The 12,679-nt window shown below is 44.4% G+C and overlaps 1 protein-coding gene across 1 annotated transcript in view; it reads right to left on the bottom strand.

Moving 5' to 3' along the window:
* Window positions 1-7,682, bottom strand: part of ptprfb (protein tyrosine phosphatase receptor type Fb) — a 140,501-nt gene extending 132,819 nt beyond the window's left edge. The window contains exon 1 of the mRNA XM_080474595.1: window positions 7,330-7,682. The gene's annotated coding sequence lies outside the window, so the exon portion shown is untranslated. The remainder of the gene's footprint in view (window positions 1-7,329) is intronic.
* Window positions 7,683-12,679: the final 4,997 nt, after the last annotated feature.

Raw genomic sequence — 12,679 nt, 5'->3', positions numbered from 1 at the left:
TAATGAGAAAGTATCTGGATACTCAATCTGTCGTCTGGGAAAAGCTTCTGCCTGGTCCTCTATCTCCTGGTGGCAGGTTGACGGACAGGAAGAGTGAGGAACAACAGGTGGACGAGGGCGAGAGCTGTACAATTCGATTGCCAGCTGACTAGCGAGGTCCATTATGCTGACAGGCCAGAGTCACAACACGATGACCCGCGCTTTAACAACTCCTCATTACTACCTATGGATCTCTCTCTGGACCAATCTCTTTGGCCCCTTCTGCCCCGATCTCGGCTCATCTTGCTTTTCTCGCTGCAGTTCCAGAAGTGAGTTTCTCTCCGTCAGTCTGATGGAAGTATTTCAAAAAGAGGTGAAACTCACACTTAAGCTCACTGCATTCATTTCTGCTGCGATGGACGCGGAAGCAAGACAACATGGGGTAATGCACCGCTCTCCAGAGCAATGTTCTCCAGAAAATGCGGATTAAATGTTCATTTAAGCCGGTGCTATCGTGGAGAATTTTTTATTTTTTTTTTATTTTTTTAAACTGTCTGCAAGGAAAAGCCTCTGCCATATTAAAAACCTCTTCCACCATCACCCTTTCCCTCTAGTTAAAGTGAAATCCCCAGTGCTTGGAAGACTTATTTATGCTCTCTCTCCTTTACCCCACCCTCTTCCACACAGACAGGATTTACCTGCAGCTGAGACAGCCTCCAGACTATCAATTACCACCAGAGTAGAGTCGCTTCGCTAACAAGACGCACGCACGCAACACGTACACAAGAGTGAATTCTTGGTTATAAGATATCCTGCGTTGACTGTGAGTCAGAGGATTTTGAAGCCTAATCAAATAGATGTACGCAAAAAAGATTTTAGACAAAAGCCCTCGGCAGAGAATTAGTCCGATCAAAACAAACTGGTGTTTAAATCTGAGAAGTCTTTTATCAGAGAGGAACATTAATTATTAGCGATAATGCCTGAGATATAATCTTTGGGAAAATTAATTATTGCCATTCATGGAAAAACTAGTCAATCATAGAAAATAGGTCACTTCAGACGTTAGAGGCATACCCGCTTGAAAAGTGAATTAAAACCTTGAAATAACTGCCAACCAGGCTTCGGCGGCACTTCTGGCTTCCCTAACAGGCATGTTGTCTATACACAGAAGCGTGAACAGAGGTGTAAATGTAGCATCTGGAGAGTTGGAAAGAAGAGAAAACAAACACACACACAAAAAAAAAGCACAAACGCACAACTTGGAGCCTTCACTTGCAGTCCATTTGCACAGTCATGATGTTTGACTGGTTTGCAATGTGCTGAAAACAGAGGTCTCACCAAATTCTTCCTGACATGTCATCTCGCTGTGTGACGGCGATTAAAGTGAACACCAGGCCCTGGCACATACAGGAAGACGCCGGGAGGGGGGGGGGTCTGTCACTCGGCCCACCAGATCCACCCTGACGCCTAAAGTGCCTCTGTCAGGTCAACAAATGAAAAGCCATCAGAGTCAATGTTGCAGTCATCAAGCTGCAGTCATCCCGTAGACTGGTTAAATGCTATCGTGCCAGGTCCTGTTAAACCTACTTGAGCATATTTGGGCTGAAGGCGTCGCTTTTGATTCCCGGCCTTCGGGTTTTGCTGGGAGGCTATCTTCTGGAAATGAGCAGCGAGCCAGAAAGGGAGGAATCGTGCAGCGGGAGGCATAAGATAACGCCTAATAAAACTCTTACAAGGGCTGCAGTCTGCAATCGAGTAATTCTTGGTCACGTAGCCAGGCCAGTGTTGGCCTGTGAAGTGAAGATCTGAGGAAGTGAGCTCCTTTTAAGTCAGCAGTCGTGTCTAGTCGTGGCAGCAGCTGGGTAATCATTAGAATAACATATTCGGGTCAAAAAGCTAATGAATGTGCATTAACACTGGACTGTATGGGATCTTTCTGTAAAGCACAACACTTTGAGACATTCACAGCTCCCCATCAAACCATTGAAGCCACTAACCACACGGGGAACAGAGCCACGGGGAGTTCCTTATGCTTTGACCAAAAAGTGCACAAATTTTTTTATTTTTTTTTTTAAAAACCTGCTATGCAATATTTAACTCATACATAAAATTAGATTGCCTTTATGAGCAAGTTTAAAAGGCATTCCCCTGGTTTAAATGTTTGACTCTGCACTTAAATTGAATTTCCAGACTGGCGATGCAAAAGGGGGCTTTCGAATGAGGCATAAAGAGGGAACTGGTTATCTTTCTACTTCCTCAACCAGTTCTCTCATCTGTCAGCCAAGGCAGCCAAGTCTCCCGTGTTTACTAATGTAGAAGCAACCCCTTTATCAGGGAAGAGATTTGTAGGAAAGAGGCAGGGGATTAGCCATCAAATTACCAGGCAGACAGCATCCCTGCTCCAGGGTTGTGAAGCAGTAATCTCTGAGGCTGAAGGGGGAGATCCAGATAAAGGTTTGGGATTGGTGCTGTGCAGCTCCAAACTGTGCACAACTTCAATTTGAAGAAAGAAAGAAAAAAAAAGTACATTTCAGGGGGACTGTTTTCTTCAAGCGAGCTTACTTTTTTTTTTTTTTTTTTTAAATGGTATCTACTTTTAAAAGACAAGACCATATTGTGCAACATATTTTTATGTTGCTGGTTTGTGCAGCGTCGCTGCATAGAGCCACAACACCCTGCAGTGCGGGACATGTGGCAGCAGAAAGCTTTTAAAGAGGAATGCTGTAGCTAGGCAGAGCCGGTGGAATTAGATTTGCTGTGGCCTTGCCCGTGGTTCTTGCATTGTCACCCCGCCGCCCTCCCTTAAACAAGCAATGCTCTCCTCGGAGAATACCCCCTGGACACAGGAATGTTTCATCAACGCCTCGGCCCCCAGCATCCTCACCGGGCCGCACTGGGCCGAGAGGCATGGCACAGACAGGCTATAAATAAGTCAGGCGTTATAATGAAACCAAATGAAGCTCCATCCATCTTCCCAAAACAAGCGAGGGACCTCGGCGTTCTGCGGGAGGAAGAGCCATCGCCTGTGTTTGAGGGCGCACTGTGAGACGAGTACAGGCTAAATGTTATTTCGCCGCGTACGTCATGCCGTAAGACGCACAAGCTGTGCATTCGAGACTGTGAAGACTCATTATTCTATGGGAAGTGACAGGAGTGGGCTGATAAGGCAGCGATAGGGGGGGCTGATAAAGTAATGAAGTTGTTTTGGGTTTACGCAGGGCATTTGAAGAAATTGAGAGGCTGAGCAAACAAGGATGCTGGTGGAGGCAAAAGGGATAAATCAGCCGCGTGATTATACCTCCACAAGCAAGCGCCAAATAAATCAAGCCTACATTCACTTTTATTTGCTTTAGTGCAGTTTAACGTCACAGTTATCCCCTCACACTCGAGAGAGAGGTAAAGCCGCAAACTTTAATTCTCTTTATAGGCCGTCCACAAGCAACCAATACTGACCTCGCCGTCCTTCTATCAAGGAAGTTAGAAGAGATCTAAAACAGAAGCCGCACATCAGAAAAGGATGCTGTGATGTAACGTCAAGCACAGGAACAGAATCAACAGAGAGAAAACTGTGATCCCTGGCCTCTTGCTATTTCTAGAAAACATCTCAAATGCATGGAAGAATTCTTATTTGCCATGGTCAGTGTGTGTCTTGGAGCTGCGCAGTTCACATATATAAGCATAAGCTCGGGCCCTGTCATACATGCAGAGTACAAAAGAAAATGCAGCCGCCCCTGGAAATGGAGGCTGTTTCAATCAATGTGGAGGCGTAATGGGATGATGTGGAATTGAAATGAGTTTTGTGCGAGGAGGGAAATGTCCTCTCTGACAAAGCGGATTTGTGTTCCCATTGAGAAACCCATGGCTGTAATGCACACAGCTACGGCTTAAATGAAAGGTGCAAGTCTACGAGCACAAAACAGACCTCTGATGACACCGGCGATAACTGGCCATAAAACATACGTCTAAAATGGGGAATAGAATACGATGTTTAAAAAAAAAAAAAAAAAAACGAAAGGTCGGAGCGGGTTTGATGAAAGAACTGCTGAGTATCATCCGAGTCCTCTGATCCACATCAAATCACTTTAAAGAGACAATGAGCTCAAGGTAACTTGCCACAGATGCAGCAACTTTTCACAGGACGGATTCCATTCATTGCTCGCAAGCAACAAAAATAACATCACCTTCCCTAAAATAAACCCGTCTTCTTATTTAGATATCATCTCATGTCAAAACCTTTATGTGTGCTGAGCAGACTGGTGAAGGAGTCAAAGGATATTCGCAGTTCAATCGAGTGAGCTCTCTGCAGAGGGCAGCAGAGAAAAAAGCCTTCTTGTCAAAACACTGGTGATTTTAGTGGTAAAGAAGCCTCTTTTTTCTTTTTTTTTTCCTTCCCTCAAACCTGCTCTTCAGCACCTGTCACAATGAATGAGCGACTGTCTGTAAGAAAGACGTGTCACTGCTGAAACCCAGAAGTGACTATCAGCACAGCAAACCCGTCGCACAGGCAGCCGTTGCTGATTGACATTGTACATTATGCAGGACATATCTGGTGCAGCTGTAAACATGAAGCTGTGTAAACACGGTTTCACTGCAGAAGAGACGCCTGGCAATTAGGCCCTGTCATCACAAATCAGCTACCTGTGACCTTGTCACCATCTGGCCACATATAATCCACAAAACAATCACCTTCTCCAGCCATCCATCTTAGGCCATAGTCAGTTGGGGTGTCGCGTTTTGTGGGTCCGTTTATACACGACGACGGTGTTCGGAGCCACTGAAAACACAACTTTTTGAAAGCGGCTCCCAAGATGGAACCCTTCGAAGATCACTTCGGCTGCATCTCCATGGCAACGGAGGACAACGCAACCTTCCTTAAACACTCGAGCTCCATCTTCATGAATACAGGGGAAACACTGCTACTGCACATGTTCACTATGATTGTCGTAAATAATTCTTCTGCAAGTGTACAAGTAGATGGACAATAACAACGATGGCGGGCTCCAGAGCGTCATAAGTCTCATTCCATATTCTCCTGGGACTTGGCTGTTTTACAGTCCAACTTGGTCTTCTGTTCATATGGATGTACTCCCATTGTTAATGTTTATTGCGTATTGTTCTCGGCACGCATGTGTGTTTGGTTTCACTACAAAAACAACCAACAGGACTCACCGGTGGTCCAACATGCAAACTACATCTTATCTTTCTGCCGTTTCCATGGAAATGGACATTTTCAAAACGTCGCCGCATAAAGGTGAAACTTTTCTGATACGAAAACGCACAGGCGACACGTTTTCACTTGAAACGTTGACATGAGTGACACACAACCTTGCACTCTCCGTTTGGAGTCTGAGACCATATTGTGAACATGTCTGAACTTCGGCTTCAATGTTTTGAACTCTATGAACCCAACAAAGGGCTGCTGGTCCACGTACAGTAGGTGTCACAGACACGTTTCTGGCTCCATCGCCACAATCGCCTTGGCAGACATTGATCTGTGATTGTAAGCAACCTCTTTCATGTCCCAACTGGGACGAGAGTGATTAAGCAAATCCATCATGCGTTAACAGGCCATTACACATCACCCAATTCACCGATGATGAGAAATCAAGTTCTATGGAAAAATCCATACGCTCAGCCCATAATTACTTTTGAGGAATCCGATGGGAAGAGAGCGATTGAGTGACTGACTGCTCCTTGACCGGTAATTTATTCAGGAGGAAAGACTTTAGCCAAGACGGCCATTTCGAAGGATATTAGGAATGTTTGGTCAGGGAATCCAATAAAGAGCAGCCATATACAAATAGTCAGAGATCCTAGACATCCGCTAATGTGTGCCTGGAACATTACTGGTGATGAAGTGACTGAGGGCAGTCGTAAAAGTGGAATGAGGGGTCAGAGGCCTGCACGGTCTGCACCGGGTGACCTGAAGGTTGTCCTCCTTCACCTCCGACAACCTTCAGGTCACCCGGTGCGGACGGAGGTTGGATTTGTTTGAACAAATGACCATAGCAGACGATTTTCTGGTCTTGTTTGTTTGTGCGATGGAGCAGCTGAACAGATTTGCCTTAAGGTCACTTTTTTTAATTAAGTTGAGGTTAGCACTCTAAACCAGGGACGACGGGAGCTGGACGGTGTGCGTTGTAGTCCTGATCTATTTATAACAGGAACAACATTGATAAATAAGATAACAATTTAGTTTGCCGGACTTTGAGACCAACCTTTAAAGAGGTTAAGCCATTTAAAGGTCCCAAAGAACACTTGTTTTTCACAATAAGCTTTGGGAGAGATTTGGTGGAAAAGGGCAAGATACAAAAAGAATATTTTCCCACTGACATCAACTCTTTCTATTGAGCAACAAACTATGCAACAATTGGCACATTTAATGTGACCAAGGAGAGAAACTCAGGCCAAAAGCTTCTCATGCCAGTAAATCAAACTTTTATGTTTCTGTAAAACAAAAAATGACAGATTTATTTCATAATTAAAGCTGAAAGGCCAAATGGAGAGCTGGTTTTCTTTGTTCAAAACAAGGCACAAGCTTTAGACCCCCCCCCCCCCCCCCCCAACCCCCTCAACAAACACTCGCAAATCCAAAACACACCTTAAAAACACAGAACGTGTATCATAGGATACACAACACTGAAGCCAGGGCCCAAGCACTTTAAAAAACTTCACAACTCTCCTAAAAGGTCTCCCCTACAATTATATGGGATTTCAAAGCCTCCCAGTGTCTCCTTCTAACTGGAATTCTTGTCGCTGAAACTTTACCCCCCGAGATTGCCAGGGGAGATAAAGACAACTGGAAAAACAGGTTGTTTGGCCTCAGTGTAGGCCCAATGCCGCGGAGCGACAGGGTGCCTCACCTTAGCAGCGGTAGCTAGGGGACATTCTATGGCCCTTCTATTCAAAGTCCTCTGAATACGTAGGGGAGGGCTTGCACCAGACGGGGCAATTTGCCAGAGAGCTGGCCAATAGAGCTAAGCCAAGACGAGGTTAAACTATTGTTTTGGCTTAACAAGCAAGAGTGAGCAAGGACAAAACTACGGCGGACAAAAGAGTAGTAAGAAAATACCTGACTACTGAAGTGTAACACATCAACTTATTTTGCTACTTTTTTATGACAAGAGGCAAGTTGTCAAACAGATATCCCGAGACGGGACAAAAGAACATGTACTGGAATGGGGGTGTATCAACAAAACAAACAAAAAAACAACAACGTTCAGAACGTGTGAGCGAGTTCAGTCAGAAAAGTTTTTAAAAAAAAATGCACCTGTGGCTGACTTGTTTCCCTTTCACCTTCAGATCGCTTCACAAGTTACAAGACTTTGGTGGCCCGGAATTCCCACTTACCCATGCATGGCAAGTAGGTCCACTTGTAAAGAAATCCCTTTTTCTTTAAATTCCCTTTTATTGTGAGGCACTTATTCCAGAAAGCAAAAGGTATCCAAATCCTACAAGAGAGAATCCGGCAGTACCCACACACACACACACACACACACACACACACCAAAAAAAAAAAAAAAAAAAAAAAGATTATCCCTGAACGATGAACTTGTAAAGAACTCCGGTTATTCCATTGGCACAGTTTGATTAAAGCAGAGGGACGGTCTTGTGGCTCTGCGGCGATCGGGGCTCCAGCTGTGGCTCTGGAGCAGCGTGGCTTCGGGGAGAGATCCTTCGGAGTCAGAGCTCGTTCACACACTGAGCTGGCGCTCGGGGGGGACTGCCCGGCAGAAGCCAAACCCACCGCGTGATGTCACTGGTGTCGGATTTCTGGGAGGAGAGGGAGGAGGCTTCTGGGTCTTACCTTTCTCAACCCTGACCAATGGAAGGCACTTTTGTGGTATACCTTCATGCAGGGAAAGGAAGAAGAAGAAAAAAAAAAAAAACAAGTCTGAGGTATGAGTCCACGTGATGTTATGTATTTGTGCAGCTTTTCAGACTCCATTATGTCTTATCAGTTGACCACCTTCAGGGAGGGAATGTGACCCAGTGTAAGCCTGCGCAGGCTAATCATAAACCTGACTGGAATTGTCCCCACTCCTGCCAGCTTTAAAAAAAAAAAGAAAAAAAAAAAAAACTATTATTACCAAAACTTTAGAGTGACCTTGAAACATACAAGCGCTCCCAGGGGTTTGTGCTAATATATGTTTAGTAGCATGTTTTGAGGAGACTGGAGTAAAATTAATAAATAAATAAATGAAACATTCTGTCTTTGTGTGGGAAAAAAAAAAAAGAAGAAGAAGAGAAAGAATAAATATGGAAAAATCCTCGTTCTTCAATCTGCAAGGCGTTGAGCACACACACATGCACGACTCCGTGCAAACACGCTGGTTCTCATTCCCTCTGGTCAAACTCTGCTAGCCACGGAGCTAATCATCCACAACAGATGTTCCGAAATGTTCAGTCGGATTTATGACGGAGCTCAGAGGAACAGCCAAGTCAGCCTCTGGTGCTGTTTTTCTCTTTCGTCCTACAAGGACAAGGGATTGCACCGAGAGAGGATGTCAGCACAACCATTCTCTTCCTCACCAGTACCCCCCCTACCCCCCCACCCCCCACCCACAAAAAATAAAAAATAAATTCCCTCGCTCTCTGTGATTCACCATCCGAGACGACTGTCCCTTAATAGATCACAGAGCCCCGGGACCTTGGGGAGAGGTTTGTTCATTTATCCCAATAATACTGTGTGGACTGAAACTTGACTCATCCTGTGATGTTACGCCTTCTACGTCATACATTTATATATACATATATATATATATATATATATATATTACAGAGATCAACGACACTGCTGACGTTGCACGACACAACCCAGACCAAGACCAATGTCTTCAGATGAATTAACAAATTAAATATAGCGACACCCCCCATTATAAACGGGTCAGTATCTTGAAGAAACCAACATTACTGAAGGTATCTAAAACGAGTCTGTATGGAAAAAAAAATAGTAATCTAAAAAAAAAAAAAAAAAGCACTTATGAATGTTTCCCCTCAGATCGGCGGTGTTGCATCTGTTCCAAGCTTAAACTTTGCTGAAGGAAATGGCGAGCTGCAATGTGTTCTACATTTCTCTTTGTTGCTAACAATGGGAGACAGTCTGATTTTTACTTGAGGCTGCAGCTCTGCGAGCGCCACGACTTCTCACTGAGAGAGAGAGAGAGAGAAAGAGAGAGAGAGAGAATTGTTTTATCTTTTACTTTCTTTCTAGTTTAGAACAAATGAGATGTGGGTCATCTGATTAAAATGTAATTCAATTTCCATGGCTTAAAAAATGGGAATATATTCCTTCTTGTATGCATTGCAATAACCTTTCTGAAAGGAAATAGGATATCAAGCATGCAAGCCAAACTTCCTAAAATCACCACTTTCTGTAAAAACAAGGGAGAAAGAAAAAAGAAAAGAAAAAAAAAAACACTCAATCTGGACATTTTGGAAACCTTCCACTGCCTTACAAACTTATGAGAGTTGAGGGAACCTTCTGGAGAATAATTATTACACCCACACACTCCTGCAGAGCGAGGGAAAGAAAAAAAAAAAAAAGTATAATTGTGGGTGTAAACAGTTTGTGCCAAAATCAAATGTCACATGAATCTCACATAGAAATTGCTGAACAAATCGTGGCGTAGTAAAAGAGCAGAAGTAAAATTAAAATAAATAAATAAAATAAAATCATTTTACTGGTGGTCCTCGCAAGGCGAGTGGGAGAGAGAAGAGTTAATTGCACGCCGCGGTGATATATCGCGGTGCGTCGAGCCGCACGACGTGAAAACCGCCCTCATCCCGAGCGTCGTCTCGTTTTAGTGCCACGTAAAACTCGAAACACAGATGGAAGTTGAGCGGTAACCCCCTCCGCGCCAGATTAAAACTGTTGCCTCGGGTGAGGGTTTGTGGCTCAGGCAGTTTTAGGAATTATCTTTTGGCCCCACCCCACCCACCCCCTCTCTCCAAAAGCTTGAATGGGGTGAGAGACACCCCCTACCCAGACTGGGAATTTATAACATTGTGACAAGCGCCCATCCCCCCCCCTGCTCATTTCATTAGACTGAGAAAAGGTTGACAACCTCTTCAATCTGAGGGAGCCGGCCGCTCCTTGATTTAAGACGCCCTGCCAGTGATACCCACTTAATAGATTTTAGTGCCGTGTTGATTATGTCAGGCTTCTGTATTTCTGCCTCTTTTTTTTATACACTTTAGAAAGTCTACCACACTTGCTCCAGGGTTTCTTGGGGTTTTTTTTTTTTTTTTTTGCAGGACAAGAGCACGTGAATCAAAGCAGACAAACTCCTCGGTGGTAGCTGCAGATATCGCCTGATTGGATACTGAGCTGGCTGCTGTAGAATGGCATGAATCACACTGGCCCAGGGCTTTATCAATATAACTGTCTGCACCATCTGACAAGGCTGCCAAAAACATTTTAACAAGGCTCAGCTTGAGGTAAGAAAATATATTCCGAGGTGGAGGAACGACTTAATGAACGAAAAAACGCCGCTGCAGTCTTTAACAGCCTGAAACCACCGCGAACCATATTATGCACAATCTATATGGCTAAATCTTTTCAAAATCCTTTAAAAAGGGGCTCCGAGTAGATGTGCTTTCCTCTCCTATTCAGAAGGGTCACTGATAAACACAACTCTGGCCGCGCGCCAGTGAAAAAATGCTGACCGCCGTCGTAAACACTGAGCTGTGAAAGTCGGTGTGTGCTGCTGCTGCTGCTGCTGATGGGCTCTTAAGACTGGCCCCTATGTCATCATGCCCAACAGCACAGCTGGCCAACACCTGTTAGCAGAGAAATTCCCAGCCCGTCTCACAATCCACCCGGCTCCAGCGCTGACGTCGGTTTGTTATCGCCACGCTGCAATCAATGGGGTTTGCATAGCATGCATAAATCATACAAACACGGATTTAATCGCAAATTATCAGCCTGACATTTAAACTCTGGCGGGTCTGGGACGAGATGAGCGATAAAGATAGGAGAGGTGGGTCATGTAGGAGAACATCGAATCCAAGGGGCGTCACAAATGAACCCTTGAACACATACTGTGCATGCAGGCCCAAATTCGTCTTGAGCAAGCGGGACTTGTAAAATAGTGCCATAATAACCTTTAAATTTAACCTTTAAAGCTTTTCTTTGGCGCAGAGTACACGTAATGAAAATGCCTATATGTTCATAAAACTAAACAACACCTACCGAAATTACTATAATCACGACATAGAAAACCTCTATTTCACACTGATAGCGTGGCTTTTCCAGGTCGATATCTTTCATGGCAGCATCAGCGACATCTCAGCTCGGGTCTCAAGCCCTGTTTACTTGGTGAAGTTTTAAGTTTAAATGCATCTTTTTTTGCATTTTGTTTCAATTGAGTTTTGCATTTACACAACAAAGATTTGAAAACGATGTCTGTTTACATTTGAGATGACGGAAAAACCGTGTAGTTATCGTGCCAGACCACAAGTTGGTGCCCTTGGTTCTTTTTGTCATGAAATCACACACACACACACACACGCAAAGAGAGCAATACACTATAAATATTAACAATGGGAGTAAACAGACATCCGTATGGACAGACGACCAAGTTGGATTGTTATTACGGTGACTGTCAACTATAAATCTACCGAGTCCCAGGAGACTATGGACTGGGAGTGATGACACTCTGGAGACTGCCATTGTTGTTATTGACCATCTACTGAGCATGTGCAGAAGAACTATTTAACTACAGTGAACGCGCGTGCACTCCACTGAATTGTCCCACTTACATGTGAGGAATGCAAATGGAAACAGCTATGGATGCTTGCTAAAGCAGCAGTTCCAAAAAAAAAAAAAACGGTTGTGACTTGGTTATCAGGGAGTTTTGGGAGAGAGAGGCGGATAGTTGGCTCCCCTTGGTGACAGCAGGCGGTGCTACCTTGGCTTAAAAAAAAAAAAATAAAATAAAAAAATGAGAGAGCGTTTTAACGGCACACACATTTAACCGTTATGGTTGGAATACGTTCATGTTAATTCCATTCTGCTTCTCATTTAAAAAAAAAAAAAATCCATAAAAAGAAATATCCCCAATGCTCAGGCCCAGTGGACTCGAATTAAACTGCAATACACTGGGGGGGAACCTGTGGTTAAGATTTTAAGAAGCGCAGCACTTGCACAAAGCACATCGTCGCACAGAACACCCGATTATCTTTTAAAATGATAGAAAATATATCCTCTGCGGCACAGGAATGAATAAAAATGGACTTTTGAACATCATAGTTCCGCTCAGCACTTCAAACACCAAGGACACACTTTTGGCCTTGATTTTCTTTTCCGTCTCTCTCTGGACTGTCTGCAGATAACACTGGCTCCGGCTCCGAGCAGGAAGGTGATGGTACACGGCGACGGGAGGTGTGAAAAAAGACAAGGACAGTGGAAAACAGAGCACATAAAAACACTGATAAGATTGGCCTCATGGTGCTGACCTTCAGAGCGTGTTGGCATGTGTACGTGCCTGTGCAGATATGCGTCCGTGTGTGGGGAGCATGTGAATTTGTGCATGTGTCCCCCACGCGTCGTGTCTATGGAAGTGGGCGTGCCCGCATGCCAATATGGAATTGTTAGTTACGGATAGAAACGGGTAGGGGGGTGAGACGGAGGAGAGGGAAGGTGGAGCTGATAAGAGAGAGGACGGCACCTCTTTCCTTGCCGCTTCTTGAAAAATCA

Source organism: Lipophrys pholis (assembly GCF_963383615.2).
Source record: "Lipophrys pholis genome assembly, chromosome: 1".
Lineage (NCBI taxonomy): Eukaryota > Metazoa > Chordata > Actinopteri > Blenniiformes > Blenniidae > Lipophrys > Lipophrys pholis.
The sequence above is the reverse complement of the archived record's forward strand: the minus strand, read 5'-3'. Positions and strand labels throughout refer to the sequence as shown.